We start from the raw sequence: 12599 nt of genomic DNA, 5'->3' as shown, positions 1-12599 counted from the left end.
TGCAGTGTGTCACTGGAGACGCACAAGGCTTCCTTTAGTGGCTCGTGCGACGAGAGCAGCTCGCGTTGTTGGCCCTGCAAGTTTGGGAGGAACAAGAGGGCCATTGAGCAATCTGTTGAATTTCGCCGATACCGAAAGGGGGGGGAAGAAAGGAGCGGGCAGCTCTGGTGAACAAAGAGCTTTATTCATGCGTGTGTCGTGCACGCTTCACCCCGTCCTCCCCAGTGTCTGTCCGGGTGTGATTCGAGGCTGTCCCGTTCGGTGCATCCCTGCGCTGCCGTCGCTGTGCTCAGAACGGGAACAGCCAGCGGCAGTCATCACTTTTCTTCCTCAGTGCTCCGCTCCTTTCGCTTTCGGGAGCGCTGACGGGGTCTCCGAACCCCACTGAGGGCGGTTGGGAGCTATGGCACAGAGCTGACATCGCTGTCGCTGCTTCTGGTTGGGAGCTGGGGGGACACTCATACGGTCGCAGCACATCCCGGTGCCGCTGTCCCCAGCGCTGCCTGAGCGGCTCTTAAGGCGTTTTGTGTTCAGGTGGTTTCTTTCCCATTCACGTTCCTTCCAGCTCACCGCGGAGCGCATCTGCGACCCGGGGAGCTCCCTGCAGCCTGAATTACAGCACAGCCCCGTTGCAGGCGGGCTATGCTCGTTCTTTGTTTTGCTGTCTGGCTCCCCGCTCCTTCGCTTGTGTTCCAATTCATTTTGAAGGTTTGCTTTTAACTAAAGGCTCAGGTGATGCTCTGGTAGCATCCTCCTGTTATCTGCAGCTCTGGTAAGGGCTGTAATAACCCCGGTGAGACTATTGAAGCGGTGCCAACAGCTGGGAAGGAACAAACGCAGGGTGTGATGCTGCAGTTACGGTGCCAGTGCCTGACCTGTACACTTGGTGTTGTCTGATAGCGAGAAGCATCACCCGGTGTGAACTGAGATGGCGGTGCTGTGGGTACAATACAACTCCCTTGTGATTTGAGTGCTCAAATCCTACAAGCCTCGCTTTAATGTGTTTTAAACAAAACTTCCTTAACACTAAAGCCTTCTTTGTTGTGGATTTTATTTTTTTCTCTTGTTTCCTTCTATTCCCCCTTTCTATGGTTACCCTCGGTGGCAATGAGTGCCGGGCAGTGATTGCGGTGTCGGTCCTGGCCCCGCAGGGTCTGCCTGTGCTGCAGTCAGTAAGCCCAGCTATAAGTGGGGCTGATGGGGATGGCGGTGAGCAGTGCTGGGGCTCTGATTAAGCTAGGAACGGGATGAATCTCTGTGTTTCTGTGGCACCTTTTTTTTTTTGTGTGTGTGTGTGCCTTATCTCGATGCTTTACAGTTAATTAAACTTCATAACGCCCCTGTGAAGTGGGAAGAGAGCTGAAGAGTGATTTCGGCTGATGCTGGGATGGAACAGTGCTAGGGTGGAATGCAGTGGTGCATGATGACACCACACAGCAGCTGAGGAAGAGAACTTCCCAGGAGGAGCTGCGGGAAGCATTGAGAGGAGTGGGGTGCTGGCATCGTGCTGAAGCCAGCCGTGGTGACGGATGGATGCACGGACATGTCCAAGGACAAGGAATGTGCCAGCTGTATGCTGGGGTATCTGCCAGAACCATGTGCAGTAGGCCAGGGAAAGAACCTCGGATGCAGTGGGGGATCCTGTGAGGTTGTGGTGAACTGAATTCCTTTGGAAATACAGAGTGGATGTGTGAGTGAGCAGGACAAGCCTTCCGATCTGCAGCAGTTTCGCTGAGACTTGGCTGGGCTGTGCCTTGGAAAACACACCGACGTTCTGGTTGTGTTCTGCATGGAATGCAAACACTTGGGGAATATGGCAAGGAAGAGGCTGGTAAATAAAGTAATCCATCTGGATTGCAGCTTGGGCTCATTTGTCTTGCATGTAGGCAGTTGGGCACAGGTTGATAAGCGCGGCAATCTGGCTGGGGAGCCCCTGCCAAGGAGCTCCTGTGGTTCCCAGCGATGGGAGGAGGAGAGGCAGCTCTGCCCAGAGCCGGGGCAGCTCTCTGCTCCTTCAGCTCAATGGCAACGGCTGGGTTGGGCTCTGCTGGTCGTTGCAGTGTGCTGGGTTACACCTGAGGTCAGAAGGAGCTGCGTTCCTCCTGCAGACACCCGCCTTTATCAGGTGCTGTTTGTTGATGTTGCTTTGCTGATTGCTTTGTTTGCGTTCTGGGCTGTTTCTGCTGGGTGTGTAAGGAAGGCTCTGTAAGTGTCTGCTCTGTAACCCCACGTATGTCGGGGCCAAGGGTTTGCTCTGGGCTTTACGTGCTCCTGATGAGGGGTTTGCTTAAAAACATACTTTACAAAATACCTTTCTGATATTACCTTTGGGCACATTTTTTGGGGCTGTTTAGTGCTAGCTTGGCTAGGGGTTATTATCATAGTTTTAGAAAGGAGTTTAAAAATTTGTATTATTATTTTTTTAAAATCAGTACTCTTTTCTTGAATGCAGGAGCTCTGCATATCCAAAAGATGCATTTGCTGTGCACGGTTCAGGGATTTTTAGCAGCCTTCAGAAGCTTTACAAGTAACACAAGCTGTAAGTCTGCAGCCCGCTGCAGCTAAAGCCCAGCCAGGAGGTAAATACTTCTGCATAGGAGTTGCAGAGCTGGACGTGTAGTCTGTGTCTTTGCTGAGAAATGGGATGTGTGCAGAGAGTTGTGTTGGTTTCTCTGGGGAATACTGTCTGCTCCTCTGTAGTGGTGTGTGCAACCACGAGCATTAAATAAAGAGACTCTGTTTGGAAACCTGTAATGAAGGAGAGACCCTTGCTGGAATGCTGTAATTAGGAGTGGTATGTACTTGTTTAAGTTTCATCAATCACTTTGCTGGCGATGTAATTGCATGCTGCAGCTAGCAGCTGCTGTTGTGGGTAATGGGAGCTCCACCGCCGAACTCTTTGAAGCTGTCCAGCGTGGAAGCTTTGGTGTACTCAGCTTCCAGGCAGTGGAGGAGGCTATTTCTGCATGTGTGGCAGGCAGTGCTGAAGAAAAATACCACGAGGCTTCCATCAAAAATGCAGTAATGGAAATAGGGGTGTTTTACTGCAGGGCACAATGCTCCTGGCTGGGCTCCACGGCCATCCCTGGCTGTGCATCTAAGTGCTCCGTGCCTCCATACTTGCAAGTGCAGGAGCCCAGAGTGCAAGCTGTGGAAATGCCCAGAGAGGTGATGGATGCTGCATCCCTGCAGACAGCCAAGGTCAGGCTGGACGGGGCTGTGAGCACTGCTGAGCTGTGGGTGTCCCTGTGCACTGCAGGGAGCGGCACCAGGCGGCCTTTGAGGGTCCCTTCCAACCCAAACCATTCCGTGATTCTTTGTAGCCTGGCTCTTCTCATCCATGCCTGCATGTGAGCAGTATTTACCTACTTTCTCTCAGTCTATTTTTTTTTCCAGAGTAAAATGTTTTTTTCTCCTTCCTTGCGTATTTGTTGTTGAATGTGTTGTTTTTCCTGTTAAGTTGTGCATCAGGCTGTCCTATGTCTTTTTAGGTTGATGAAGTTAGATAGTAGGGAGCTGTGCTGTATTGTGCTGTGTGGGATTCCTGGAAATGTGACTTTGGGTTTGCCCTCATTCACCATTCCATGTCTCTTACCCCCAGTGATACCAGCACCTTCATGGCAGCGATTCTGGTAGACGATGTTCTTTCACTGTGTTCTGCGTGTGCACTCAGAGGCTTCTCTGTTCTGCTTCAAGCACCTGACTGGGCTGTGCTCAGAGCTTCTAACTGCAGATTAATTAGCGTATTTCTAACAACAGATTCAGGTTGGAATTGATTATGCTCATCTGTAGTTCAAAAACTTGAGTGGTAACACCTGACCCTACTGAATTCTCAAGGTGGAGCTCTGAGAACAATTGAGACCCCATTAAGATGGTGGTATATAGGATAACAATGATATTTAAGCACATCTCTGCTCCGAAATATTAAACCTCTGAGGGCTGTAGCTTAACTGAAATGTCTCTTTAGTTGTGCTTCTTTCAGATGTGTGTTTGGAAGTGATGGTGTTTGGAATTTGCCCTCTGCCAGGACCAGGGGAAGTGCTTTCCCCAAAAGATGGGTGTCACTGCCCGATTCTCCACTAAAACAGCAGAAATCCAAAACTGGTGCTGCATTTTATGGTCTCCTGGCTAAGCAGTGGATGCTTGACAGCAAGAAATGATGTTAAACGCTTTGCTCAAATGGCTTCCTCTGAAGAGGTTTGGGTGCTGATTGCCTTACGTGACAGTGAGCATCCCTTTCTGGAGTACACACAGCGCCCTGAAAATGAGGGCAGTCTGAAAAATGCTTTTGCTCGTTGCACTGAGCTGTGGTACGGGGTGGAGCTGCTGGAGTGCACAGGCAGGGAGTGGGGCTGGGGATGTGCAGGGAGCTGGGATGCTCCTCCAGTTACAGCTCCCGGGTATACAGAGTGCTGGGCTCAGGTTATGGCTGGGAAGGAACCTCTTTAATCTGTCCCTGTCCTTTCTCAGCAGTGTTTGCAAGCGGCTGGATCTGATTTATAATCTCTTCAAAGGTCTGCCTGCAGAATGGGAGCGTTATTGTGTTGCCTGAGCTATCAGCCAGCGCCACAAGCTGATCTCCTCCCAGGTGGACTCGAGTGGTTTTCTTCTTTATACAAGATGTACTTCAGCACTAATCCAAAATGTGATGGCTTGGACCTTGGATATGTCAAAACCTGGTGCAGAGGCACAGTGCTGGAGGTGGATGGGATCTCCTTATGGGGCCACAGCTCTTAAGTGTGTGGTTGGAGTGCCATCACCGCAGTGCTGCAGGGAGTGGGCACAGAGAATCATTGAATCGTTAAGGTTGGAGAAAGCCTCTAGGACCACTAAATCCAACCACCAACCCATCCCAACCAACCCACATCCCCAAGTGCCACGTCCTGCTCCTGCTGCCTGCAGTGTGTGCCTCCCTGGGAGCATGACAAGGAGGAAAGAAATGTCAGGCAGCAAAGTGACGCTCCCCTCCTCCCCTGCCCACCCCTCATTCAGTGATAGAAATACGACTCTGAGTCTGCAGCATCAAAAGGGAGATCAGAGTAATCGGATCAAGCACGAGAAACTGCTTGTTGCTGCTTTTCTGTTTACAGACAAGGCTGTCTGGCAGCTTCCCTCTAAGAACACCTGAAATATTAGTGACGTTCATCTTGAGAGCTGGGGTTACAGCTCAGGAAGGCTCAACAGAAAGTAGGCTGGGCGGAAAACTTTCTGCATGAATTTTGAGTATTACGTGTAAACAGAACTGGTGCACTGATATGGAGGAGCATGTGTCGCATGAGCACACAGGACCAAGACGAACACTCTGTATTGCTTGGTGCTGTTGGGTTATGTGTTTGGTTATCCAATTCTGTAGGTTTTATTACAATGAATTCCTAAAATATTCTCACTGAGGTGAGTAGCTGTCACTTGGTAGGTACTTATTTATTTATTTTAAATTTGCTTCCTAAGTTGTTTAGTATATTTGGCGCTATGACTCTGACTTGGGCTACCCATTCCTTGCCTCTTTGCCATCCTTGTCTGTGTGAGCTATTGTGGACTCGGGTTGTGAAGTTAGAAAATGTGAGGAGGAGCAGAGGAGCTCTGCAGGTGGCCACTCCTGCTTCCCTGGCTGGTAGGCGATGCTCTCGTTAGATGAATTTGTGCCCAAGTGCTGTTTGTTCATTGCTATGGGGTAACCTCGTTCCACTGTTGGGGCAGTGCGTGATGCCGTTCTCACCATCATTCCCTGATGCCTGCCACTTGGAGCAGGGTGGGAGGCAGCTCGTGAGCACCAAAGCCATCCCCAGGTGGGCAGCAGTGACCGCTGGTGTTGGGGAGAGCTCTGGAACATGGCTGGGGATGCGCCTGTGTCATGTGAAGTGCTTCTGTGGTGACAGTGGGAATCTAGGTCAGCTTAACAGCAACTCCAGCTCTCTAGGCAGATTAGTTCTATTTTTTTTTACCACCCTAGTTTCTTACCATGCTGTGCGGAGTCCATAGAAACTACGCCCAGTTCCTTAGCACATATTAACCAACGGGGGGTCAGATTAAAGTGATGTACAGAAACGTTTTGATTTGCAGTTGAGCAGTGGGTGTAGTTGGGTTGTGGTGGGGCATCCTGCTGAGCTCCTGATGTTTCCTTAGCTCTTCTGCAAACCAAAAGGCTGTGTGCTGAGTGCGGGAGGTGCTGGGCTCCTCTTGGATGCAGGACCTGAGGATGGTGCTGGGTGCAGGGCAGCAGGACGGTGGGTTTGGCACAGCTCTGCATCTGTGTGCCAGTGCCCATATTGCTATCGTGTGCTCCCACGTTGCTGCTGGTTCTCACATGGAGCTGCCCCCATGGTGAGGGCAGAACTCATTGAGCTTGTCCCAGCTTTGTGGTTATGGCTGAAGCATGGGTGCATGGAAAGATTCTTATGGGCGTGTAAAAATGTCGAGCGTATCTTCTCCTCTGTCACTTGAATTTTGCACTTCTGAACTTCATTTTCCAACAGTTAACTACTGTTCAAATTAAGACTTCCTCTGTGTCACTTAGAGCATGTAACCATGACCTTATGCACATGGCCGTTTGCTGCCACACTGCAGTTAAGCACCTTTCCTCCTCCTCCTTGCTCAGCTTCTGCTCCAAAAGAGCCATTATTCATTAACCTTGTAGGCAGAACTGCTGGAGATGCCTCCCACCCCGAGGCTGTGGGGCTCTGTCCACTTTAATGGCCTTCTGTTCGATTTAAAGGTCTTACACTCTTAATCGTGCCATATAATCTTTAGTAGAATGTACGCATTGAGTCAACTCTTCCTGAATCCATACCTGCCAGTGGCTGCTGCTTCGGCGTGTGAAGTGTAGTTTCATCTTTTCGTTTTGGTAAAAGCAAGGATTAAAGTGAGATAGATAGGAGATTAACACTGTTCCCTTCGGACATCTTCAGGGGAAGATGGAGAAAATTGTAGACAAGAAATAAAGAAAATACTTGGAGGCAAATCATTTCTTGCTATATAGCAGTATATAGAGCTGTGTAAACAGAGGGTTTATAGCAAACCCAATGATGTGGGTCTTTAAATCTCTCTGGGAGAATTTTGAGTATGTGTTTATGTGACTCCACCATCGAGGCTTTTTTGTAAATTGGGTCCTCAGTTTTCAAGTATGTTAACACAACGCCGGGTGTGTAGAATGCAGAGGCAAAGGTGTGTGTGGTGTGTTAGATATCACTGTCATTTTGTCTTTTTTGGGGGGCAGATTTTCATTTTTCAGCTTTGTGTTGAAGTTGGATCACAGAATTGCAGGGGATGGAAGGGACCTCAAAAGATCATCGAGCCCAATGGCCCTCGTAAGACAGGTGCCCTACAATAGGTGGAATGGTCTGTGGATCTCGCTGCTGGTCATGACTGTGGAAGAGGGCTTTAGTAAGAGCTCCTCACAAATACAGTTTAAGTGTTTAGTATAGAATTGCTTTATTGCCTTACAAGATTAAGATGTCTTGTGGGCTACACACTTGTGGACGTTTGCAATTTGCTTTGTCTTCCCCCGTGCCAGCTCTCCTCCACCCACATCACACCTCCAAAATCTGACTTCTTTGGCTTTGTAACATGGCCAAAGCAGGGATAGAGAGCAGAAATCGGTGGCTGAAGGTGATTGGGATGAGTTACCATCTTGAGTCCCAGATTGTTAGGAACTCCTGGAATTAACCCTCAGCACAACAAGACAGCATTGGTGGGACAGTGTTGTGCGTCTGAGACATCTTAGAATCATAGAATGTCTTTAGCTTGGAAGGGAGCTCAGCAGTCATCAGGTTCCATCCCCTGCCACAGGCAAAAGTAGAGTTAAGGAGCGTTGTTGTGTTTTGTATGGATTGTATGGATTGTCTAAGTATGTTTTCAGGGTTGTTTTCTTCCTTCCCCTTCTGGTTTTTAAGGCAGGAGCCATAGGATCTTTGCGAAGGTTTGGCTGCTGATGCAGATGTTGAAAGAACTTCAAAATAAGCCAAAATTGCCCATTGCACCAATTCCCTGCACGTGAGCACAAGTCTACAAGACTTGAAGAGCTCAAAGAAACCTGTGGTCCATGCAAATCGCCAAGGAATTAACAGCTAATAGCACTTGTATGGGCTCAATGGGCAAAGAGGCAGCTTATTTTTTTTTTTTAATGAATTGCAGCAGTGCTGAGGAGTTAAACCTGCTTTCTGCAGCAAGCTTCAAATGGAGTGTAATCTTTGGGGCTTTGCTACTCTGTGTTGTGTTCCATTGTGAAATGACCGTGGCTTGGTTTCTTCTCAAGGACTTTGTTATGAGCCTGAAGGGCGTTGGGATGAGCACGTGCATCTGCTCTAGTGGTACAGGCTGAAAAATCCATGTCACGTTGTCCCATCCTCCTCTTTGTTGCGTAGAAATCCTTCTGCAAAAGAGGGAGTGACTTGAATCACCCCGCAGTAAATAAATAGGCATTAGGAAGCTATTTTAAGCTTGGTCATCTGCCGCTCTGTCTGGGGAGAGCCGAGCAGCCCGACCTACAGAGCTGGCTGTCTGCATTAATAGCTATGGGAGGAGTTCTGTGCTGGGGCAATCCAAAACAATATTAAAGTTCTAATAGCTCGGTGCTTTTGTTGTGCCAAAAAAAAAAAAAAAAGAAAACAGAGAGAAATCAAATTACTTAAAGAATAACCTTTCCTGGCTCAGCTGATTTTATAAATGCCTCGGAAGTATTTTGCCTAAACCTCTGTAAAAGTTGTTTGAGTGAACTGGCTGCTGAAAAATTCTTGTCAGTTTAATAAGCGTAATGAAATGGTAAGTCCTCGTGGGGAAAAAAATAAAGTGGGCCTCTGAAATTGGTATCTTTTCATTTTAAATTGGTTCCTAGGGTTTGTAAGGAATTCAAAGGCAGGTGGAGAATGAACAGCTTTGGGTAGGTGTTGGAGCAACGCGTTCCTGTTTTTTTTGGAGGGGAATATATGGATGGTGTGGAATGGGAGCTGAGCTCTGAGAAGGGCTGCACAGAAATCACTGCTGCCTGGCAGAAGTATTCGTGGGTGTTCTCAGGGCAGCTGCTGATTTCTCCTCTGCACAGACTTCAGCTGTGGCACCTTCCTGTATCACTGCTACGCTCGCTCTTCTCTCTCTCTGCCATCCATTTGTTTGGACAATCAGCATGCAGAAGAGGGCTGACTCGTATTTACATGATTTAGTTGTAAATACGGTAAGTGTTGATAGATATTGTTGTCAGAAGCGCTTACGGCTCCCGGCCTCATTACTGCATTTCTCCCGTGCAGCTCCGTGCATGCGAGCAGCATCCCAAGGGAAGAGCATGAAATGAGCTGTGGCTGTCACGTAGGAACTCCTAGGTGTGGCTGTGTTGTGCTGAGCTGCTGGGGAGGTATTGTCTGGCTGTAATAAAGGAGAAATATAAGGTGATTTTTTTCTTCTTTTTTTGTGGGAACAGATGCCATTATGTGGAAGAACTATTTGGGGAGGATGTGCATAGAAAACATCTGTAACACTGTACATTGGGGGCTTGGTGTGAGTGGTGTTTGTTCACCAGGGGTTGAAGGTTGGAAGATTTAGGTTGGAAATCTGGGGGAAGTTCTTTGCTGTGAGAGCAGTGAGGTGGTGGAACAGCTGCCCAGAGAGGCTGTGATGCCCCGTCCATCCCTGGAGGTGTTCAAGGCCAGGTCAGATGGGGCCCTGGGCACCCTGGGCTGCTATGAAGTGTGGAGGCTGGTTTGGTGGCCTGCATGTGGCAGGGGGTTGGAGATCCGTGATCCTTGAGGTCCCTTCCAACCCAAGCCATTCTGTGATTAAATGCTTTATTTGCCTGTAGTTCCTTTTTAGCTGACCGATACGCTCTGCCTGAAGCGCTGTTGTTTAATAGCATTCCTTCCAGGATCCCCACCTGTGGGGTCAGGAAAAAGGGGAGAAGAAGGAATCTTGAGTACTTAGTATGGGCAGTGTAAGCTTTGCAGAGTCACAGATCCAGATGGATTACATGAGGAACTTGACATCTTGTTTAAAAACAAATCATTCATTATGTAGCGATGAATAATCAAGCATTACAGTTTCATCTCTGGAGGTTCCTTTTTTTGGTTGGAATTTTGATAGTTCAGTAATTAAAAGCTGAAAGCTATTACAGTGTCTCCATGTTGATCAATTGGTAATTAAAAAGTTGATGATAGATATGGTATTTCATGGGACTGGTTTGTTACGATCAGATTTCCTTAGTGTGTTTTGGAAATTGTCATTTAACTTAGCACTTAAGCGTTTTTCAGTATTCATGGACTATTTTATTTGAATGTTATAAATGCCGTTAAATTATCAAAATTTGCATACAGTAATTTGAGATTCTAATGGATCGCATGATTTTAATATGATCTGAAAGGTCGGTTTTCTCTCCATCTATAGAAACGCCTTTCAAGCCTGTGTAAATACTCTTCCTCTGGATGCTCTGTAATTATTTGGCTGTTGTATCATTAATTTGCTGCGGCAGATTGCTGTGGCTGGTTTAATCAGCCTGAATCGAAGGCAAGCACTTAAGTGTGCTTGAGGTGTGACCCTTGTCCTGGGACTTGCTCCATGCAGGCGTGCCCAACGTGTGCTTGCAGGGGCTGCAGATGCACCGGGCTCACTGTGTGCACATGGAGGTGATGCTCAGGGCAGGCTTTTGCCTTCTGCTTCTGTAGCATGAAGGCATCAATCTTCCCCCAGGAGAGGCTGCTGCAGATTGCTTGTTTGCAATTGCGGCGTTAAACGAAGAGGGCTGGAAGGATCTTTAGGCTATCAAAATACTGCTTTATTTAAATTGGAGGATTTTGTCCAATTGATTTTCAAAGGGACAAGTAATAGTGGTAAGTAGCACACTTAAAAAGCACAGTGCTGCGCTGCAGTATCCATATCTTGGGTACCATGGGGCAGCTTGCAGTGCCGGAGCGGCTCCTGCTCTTTCAGCTTCTGGCTTCCCTGCTTGATGAATATTTGAAGAGCCCAGAGGCCTGCTGAGCCCCTTACAGCTGGGGAAGGGCTGAAGATGAGTTTGGTAATACAATCAGGGATAAAGCAGTCCAAAATGAAGGAAAACTGTGCTGGTAATGGCCTCCTTGATGGAAGATTCATTGCTTCAGGACTCTAATCTGAGACCAAAATGAAGCCCAAACCTGACACTCTTTGGAGAGTAATGCAAGATTTACAGGTCTGCCACACTCCAGAGATTAAAAAATAAAAAACCTCCAGACCTCCCTTCCTACCTTTGCAAAACTTCAGGGAGAAACAGGAGATTTGTTTTCTTGAGAGCGGAGGGGGAAGGGAAAGAAAAAAAGGGTTGCCATCTTTCTGCCAAGACATTCAGATCCCTCGCTTTCCTGATGCTCTAAGCTGGCAGCATGGAGGTGATGGGGGAGATGCTGTTGGGTTGCAGCAGTGGTCCTGGTGCTGTGGGTTGAACCAGGTGTATGGGGCAGCAGCTTTGGGCCGGGCAGCCCGGCTGCTTTGCTGGGTGAGCTTTGTTGGTTCAGAAATCCTTCTGGAGCAGTTGATGACTTGGCTGGGGACAGCCTGGCACAGCGCCCCGCCAGAGCTGCGCTCCTGGAATGGTTCTGCTGTAATTGGCTTGAGTGCAGAGAGCTGTTCAGCATCCCTGCCAAGCTGATCTACTGGAAGACTCCTTCCTATCCACTAATCTGGCAATGCAGTAAACCTGGGAAGGGAGGCAGGGCTTTGGTAGCAGGCACCTGTTTGAGGGGGGTGAGCCCATCCCTCACACAGCGTTACTGGGATGCTGCTGGAAGGTCAGATCCCTCAGAATGGAAGGGGAAGAGAAGGGCAAAGCCCTCTCAGTTCTTGGTGTGACTGCTTGAAGTCCTCCTGTACTGCAGGGCAGAGCTCCGTGTGCTCATCTAGTGGTATAAGCCCTCACTGTTGCTTCACCCACCTTGTTTAGGCACAGATGGTGCTCCCTTCTGTTCCCAGGGGTGTTGAAGGAAAGGCAGATGTAGTACGTAGGGATGTGGTTTAGTGGGCAATATTGGTAGATGGTTGGGCTGGATGATCTTAGAGGTCTTTCCCAACATTAATGATCTCTGAATCTGCGTGAGAGGATGACACGTCTGTGGTGTGAACATGAACGACCTAGAGGCTTTCTGAAAAGCCACTGGTTTAAAAAGCACTCTGTCCTTAGGTACTTGTTGCTTTGTGACAGCTGGTTCCAGTAATTTGTTTTTATAGGGCAGTTTGTAGCAAATGAATGACATGCTGAATATTTTAGTGAGATTTTAGATTATCTAAAGAATACTTTCTGGTTTACTAATTGGTAGATAATGCAGAGTACATTGATGTTGACATGAGCAAATGGATTTAAAATGATTTTGAAGCGAGCCTCATTAAAAGATGCTCTAATTCAGTCAACAGGAAATGTCAACTAATATGTCCGTGCCTGCTCTCAGACCAGACTGTGGTTGTGGTGGAGATTTTACAGGTCTGCATTCATTACAGGCAAATATGACTGCTGCATGTGGATATTGATAAGTCTTGTTAAATCCCAGATGACAAATTCTATGAATTCAGCTCATCAGAAGGTGGTAAGTGTGAAAGCTGAATAATAAGAAGGCAGAATTCCTCTAAGTGGACCCGCTTTGATGTGTATT

At 48.0% G+C, this 12599-nt stretch overlaps 1 protein-coding gene across 1 annotated transcript in view; it reads left to right on the top strand.

The window, feature by feature from the left end:
- The window catches only part of CADM1 (cell adhesion molecule 1), a 156973-nt gene that overhangs the window by 618 nt on the left and 143756 nt on the right, over positions 1 to 12599 (top strand). The window lies entirely within an intron of this gene.

Source organism: Lagopus leucura, unplaced genomic scaffold (genome assembly GCF_019238085.1).
Source record: "Lagopus leucura isolate 7727_CA_CO unplaced genomic scaffold, USGS_WTPT01 Super-Scaffold_100034, whole genome shotgun sequence".
In the NCBI taxonomy this organism is placed as follows: Eukaryota; Metazoa; Chordata; class Aves; order Galliformes; family Phasianidae; genus Lagopus; species Lagopus leucura.
This window is presented reverse-complemented; position numbering and strand designations above follow the sequence as displayed.